This window comes from Cicer arietinum, chromosome 6 (assembly GCF_000331145.2).
Source record: "Cicer arietinum cultivar CDC Frontier isolate Library 1 chromosome 6, Cicar.CDCFrontier_v2.0, whole genome shotgun sequence".
Classification (NCBI taxonomy): domain Eukaryota; kingdom Viridiplantae; phylum Streptophyta; class Magnoliopsida; order Fabales; family Fabaceae; genus Cicer; species Cicer arietinum.
In genome coordinates, this window is record NC_021165.2 from 63,953,623 (window position 1) to 63,960,229 (window position 6,607).

Sequence of the window (6,607 nt, forward strand, 5' to 3'; positions counted from 1 at the left end):
ATTGTTTTCATAACACCTATCACAGAATAATTTATATCTATATACATTGCGTCTAAATTATATTAAATAAAATAAGATAATAACAATCTTTGAGAAGTAAAATAGAAACAATATGAAAAAACTGACTATCAATAGTTTGTGCTAAGAACGATCTTAGAAGAGATTACATAGTGCCTATAACTTTATTCAAAACAAAATGTATACATATATTCCAAACTCGTAATTGTGCTTCTTGTCCAATTTATATATATTATTTGTATTTTTAGTGATTGAAAAAATACAATAATATTTAAATTAAAAAAAACTTATATTTGATTAATAAAAATCTCCAATTTATTATCAAATTATTAATAAAAACAAAAACAAAAACAAAAATTAGAACACTCATTAATTAATTTGTCACCATTTACATTCAATACCAACTCAGTAATATATTAATTAAGGTAGGCCTCTAGCAATATTATTGTTCCATAGAAAAGTGTTAGGAACACATTATATAACATACACTTTATAATAAATTACATTTGATTGATTAAAATACACATAAGTCTCACTAAATTATGTGAGTTTCATATGAATTTAGTAGAACACATGTGAATTTTAATCGGTTAAAGAAAATATATTAAAGAATGTATTGCTAGTATTATTTTGTCGTATAGTATACATAAATTTTCTACATTCGAAAACCATTAGAAGAATGATATAAATTTTTTTCACTCTAAATTAACTCTAGAGTCCGATATTATTGTCAGACTCTAATAAATTAACATTCATGACTTAAGAAATTTTTTTCTCCTTTCACCCAATTTCTCTAGCCAAAGTCTTAATTTAGCTTAAACTCATTATCAAAAGTTATCAGATCTCTGTCTTTATTAGTCATTAATTATACAAGCATTGAATGGTATCTAATAGCACTCTAAATCATTTAATGGTATCCATAATTAAAATACAATAAATAACTTAGTATTTACTAGGACAATCTCAAGTCAACAAAAATTATTACATTTCTTCTTGAAAAAAAAAATTATATTGGCGGTTTAAGATTATATTAACTATTATAAATTATTAGTGAATCCATTCAATTATCATACCAACATATGCATCATCTATATTTGTAATTTAATAAATAATATCTATTAATTTTTATTCAATAATCATCACATATATATTGATCTAGCAGATTACAAATATTCTACTCATAATAATTATGATAAAAGCCAATTTAAATTAAAATAATAAAAGATTTGTTTTTCATTATCATAATCTCTATAATGATAACATGTCTATAACTTTAATCAATGATTTTATTGAATTAACTACGTAACTAAACATTACATAATTTCGTGTAAATAATTTAGTTTGTAAACTAAGAAACACTCAAAAGAATTCAACGAGGAGGTAACATATTCAAATCTGAAAATCTATCGTAACAAATCATTTACTAATATTTGTTTATAAAAAAAATATTAAACATTAAATGTGTTAATCATCAAATAAAATTTAATACTTTATTAAATATAAAATTGATTGATCAACATTAGATCTTAATTATTCCCCACAATTCTATGCATTTCTTTAATATATGAGTGTAAATTTTTATTTTTGAACGAAGTGAAAATATATTTGGTATGAGATCTAGTAAATATTCTTCATTCTTTCTTTGTACAAACTACATACAATGAAAAATATATCCATTTACGCGTAATTTCTTCCTTTCTCAGTGTTTTCTTTCCATTCCTCTATTAGGTTCGTTTGGATAAGAGATAAAAGTAAGTTTAGCTATTTTCCTTTTTATAAGCAAGTTTAGCTATGTGATGTTATTTTGAATGAAATTATTTTTGTCTTTAGTATTTATTTGAATTTAAAGCTCAAGTTTATAATTTTTACTATTAAACACTATTTTTAACCTCAAATAAGTACCAATTTATCAACTTTTTTCATCAATCGATATAATTTCTGAATAAATAAATTAATACTTTTATATTAAAAAAAAAAAATTCAAACTCACCATTGTGTAGCATACTTTTGTAAAAAAATTAATGAAATAAATTTTTAAACAGATATTTTAAAATATCATCTTAAAATTGTATTTATGATAGGTAATATGACAAGATTTTTTGAAAATAAGCTAGACTAATATCATACAAAACTTAGCCTATCTAACTTATCTAACCACATATATATTAATTTTTTAATCTTAGATTTAATCTTAAAATATGAATGATAAATATCTCAACTTAAAGTCCTGTATTATTTTTAATTTAGAATTTAAGCGAAATATTATTTTTTGAAAAAAAAATGTATATAAGAGTTTTTCTTTATGTTTGAAGAGGATTCGATATCTTGTGCTTTATGCTTTAGGTTAGGGAAAATTCGGAGTTATAGCAACTGTTTACATTTTTTTTTATTTATTTTTTCTGAATATTTACATTTTTAACTTTGAGAAAAGGAATCATTCAAAAAAGAATTGGTAAAAGAAAAAGTTATTGTAATTGTAAAGGATGAATGTATAATGATTGTGGCCAGAGCAGTTGTACTTTTGACCGATTAAGAGCCAATAATTTGAGTGAAAGACAAATGTCAAACACATAGTAAAATCAACTTACCTAGACATTTGTGCCTAGAAAAAGATGACTTAGTGGCTAAGCTTATGTGAAATGTACATTGATGTTTATTTTATTGTATCTTACTTACACAGTTTTTAACGTGAGTGTTATTTTAAGATTTTCGTTACATATTAAAAAGTAAAATAATTAAAAAATAAATATTTTATTAGTATAATTCACTGTAAATTTTAATATGAATTACGATTTACTATTAATTATAAAAAATATTCAAAATTTTGTTGATCAAATATGTTATTCTTATAAATAAACGTTAATGATAATTTTATTTATTTATTACTGAAATAATAATTTAAATGATATTAATTTGATTAAAATAAATAAAAATAAAAATATATTATATATTAAATTGACATAAATTAAGCTATAATTTATAATATATTATTTATAAAAATAGTATAAAGAAGAAGTCACATTTATTTATCGCTTGCAACTCTAATAAATTCTTTTATTTAAAAAAAACTCTAGAAAAATTAATGAGTTGTTACATTTGAGTTTATTTTTCAAATGAGAACAATTAAATAATTAAAAGTGTAAGATTGACTAATAGAAAAAGAGTAGAGTTTTGCAACAACGAAAAATAGCTGTTTAGTTCATTTATAACCTAATTACTTTTGTATTTGTGAAGTTAAAAGTATTTCTATTTTGTGACTATTAAAAAAACTACAGTACGATTTTAATAGCTATGCACAGATGTATAAAAAGTTGTACTCTTTGTTATTGTGCAGGAAAACCTTAAGGTAAAATGTTCATGATAGCTATTTTCTTTGTCTTAAAGTATAAATATAGATTTATTAAATAAAACTTATATTTTATTTAAAATATCAGTATTTTTTAAAATTTTGATCGGAGGCATTCTTAGGATTTTTTTTCTTGCACTACAACCCATTTGATTGGAAATTGCAAATTTTACGTAACCATGTTTTCTTCTTTGTCATTGCTAGGGTGGAAAAGTTCTGTTGATAAATTACTATTCTTAAACACAACTCACTTCCTCTTTGCTAATTTTATGTTTTTACTAAACAATTAATCTTAGAAATTGTTAATATTACATTGAGAGTGGAGATTACACATTTCACCTTCTAATTATTAAGAATTTTAACTTTTTCATTAAAATTATCAAGTCAATCTTATATCATATGACAATCTTATATTTAATTGTTGTTGTGTTTCTATCGATACAAGCTTTGTTTGAAATCTGTGTCATCGTGTTTCCAATTTGAACATATTGACTTTTTATTGTAAAAACATTGTAGTATAATGGATGAAAGACAAAGATCCTCTAACTTTTATTTGTTTACTTTTCTCTATATTTCTATCTATCTCTATTGATTTGATTTTTCTCACATATTTTTTTTTCTCTATTTTAAACATCAACGTCTCTCTATTTTATCTATTTTTTTTCTTCAAAAGTCACTCTATATTTCTTAACTAAAAGATATATTTTTAACTATTTTACTTAAATATAATACTTCTACTAAATTATTATTAATTATTAAGAATTGGTATGTTTATCATAATGATAGACAAAAAATAAACAATATTGAATCAAAAATAGTACATATAATATTGATCAGAGATATCACTAAAAATATAATTAATATCATATTGAAAATTAAAAGTGTAAATTATTTTAAGATTTTTTTTATAAATAGATCAATAATTGTGTGAAGGAGGAGAGAGAATAACAAATTATGTGAATATATATTTATAAACAACAAAATGGCAGCAGAATCACGAACACATTATTTGTGAACAAACTCACAGAAGATTAATAGTATAAAACAATAAAATATTTAAAATAATGAACCAAATTTAAAATAATGAACCAAATGAACATTGCGACAAAATAAAAAACCTAACAATATTACATTAAGGCGACAAACAAAACAATATTGAGTTTAGACAATAAAATCAGAGACAAAACACAAAAGTAAATCTAGTTATATATAAAAATCACTTATTAAAATGAAATGAGATAAAAAAAAAAATTAAAAGAGTGATTTTGAAGGAAAAAAAATTAACTATAGAAGAGTAATTCTTCCTTATACCTCTCTCCCTCCCTCCAATGGATGAAGAAGTAGAGAAGTATAAAAAAACGCATACATTTTTTACTTTTAATCACTAGTAAGTATTTTAGGTGGTTACGTTTTTACTTTTTATCATTAGTATAATTGTAAGCATTTTGGGTCTCTTTGACCGACTAGAGATGAAAATTATAGGTGAAGGGATGTAAGGAGAGGGAAGAAACATTAATTTTAAAATATTATATGTTTGGTTTGACAAAAGACAAGAAATAGATTTTTATGAAAAGCAATGTAGAATAAACGAAGATATTACTCTTCTCACTATTTATCCTATTTTTTGTTTTAAAAATACATTTATTTATTTATTTACAGTTGATTTGTTACGAGAATAATTTTATAAAAAATACAAAAAATCTGATGTGATAATATGTAACATTTTCAAATAATAACCATTAAATCATCTATATATAGTAAGTCGAAATCTGATTGATAAAACTTCCTATTTTTAGCTCCCCCTCCAGAGTCCAGAAAATTGGAGATTTGAAGGATAGAATAATTAATTTAATTTCGGACTTTAATATCTTTTCATTTAACTAGATCATGAACTTGTGCATAAGTAAAACACGAATTTTCTTGTATTATTATTCTAATTTATATTGAATATATTTTTAAAGATAGATAAAAAAAGAATAAATGTTCTGATAAAATATAAATAGAATAAGAGTTGTTATCTTTTTTGCGAAATACATCTCGGAGTTTTTTTAAGTTTGCAAAAATAATAATTTAGTTATTTAAGTATTTTTTGTAATGCTTAAATCATTTTCTTCATCATCTTCTTCAAATACTTCAACAATAATCCAAATATTTCAACAAAACCCAAAAGAAAAAAAATCAAAACTCATAAAAGTTTCAAAAATTCATACTTTTCACTAAGGAATTTCTCCAAACAGAGATTCATGGCTTCCTCCAAATCTAAAAATTAAAATCCAAAAATTCCAACCCATTCTCTAAACAAGATTCATGGTTTCCTCCAAGGAATTTCTTCTCAAATCTTTGTAGTTTCACAACCCCCATTTGTCAAAAAGGGGTGGGTGTTTTGCAATTTCTGAACAAATGTTTGCTGCATCAAACTGAAATAACCAAACTGCATCAAACTGATAAATTACAAATGCTGCACATGTTTCATAATTTAAAGGATTTAATATTACAAAAAAACTTAAATAACTAAACTGTTATTTTCATCAATAATAAAGATCTACCAAATATAGTTTGCTTTTTTTTTTTTTTACAATTTAAAATCAATACTCTCATGTGGGAAATGCATTTTTAACAATACCATGCATTTTTAACTATACAAAAGCGACCATAAGAGAGTAAGGTGGGCTTTTGTGGTAGTCTTTGCAGTAAAAAATAACTGATTTTGTGGCGGTTAAAACAACTATAAATATCAACTGTACACTAAGCTTTTGTGACGACATTTACAATCACAAACGAGTGACTTTGTGGCGGCATTTGCGGTTACATCACAAAAGAGTGACTTTGTGGTGGCTTTTTCTCTAATAAATATGTGATTTTGTGGCGGTTTTTGCCCTCACAAAATCCACTTGAAATTTAGATCCGTTGTGAGACTTTTTCCACCATAAATAATAACAAACTAGATTATGGCCCGCGCGCTGCGCGGATATTAATTAATTAATTTTATAAGTTTTATAAGTAATATTTTATGTATTATAAATATAGTTATCTTATAATATTACTTTATTGATTTGTAATAATTGAATATGATTAGTAAAATTAAAATGGGGGAAAATCATGTTTATCACAATCATCTAATTTAATTTTTAAAATATTTTGTAAAATTTGTATGATAACTTATTATATAGGATAATTGTTTGACTCATTGCACTTTGATTGTTAATTTATTTTTCAATATATAATTGTATTTGTATTTATTTG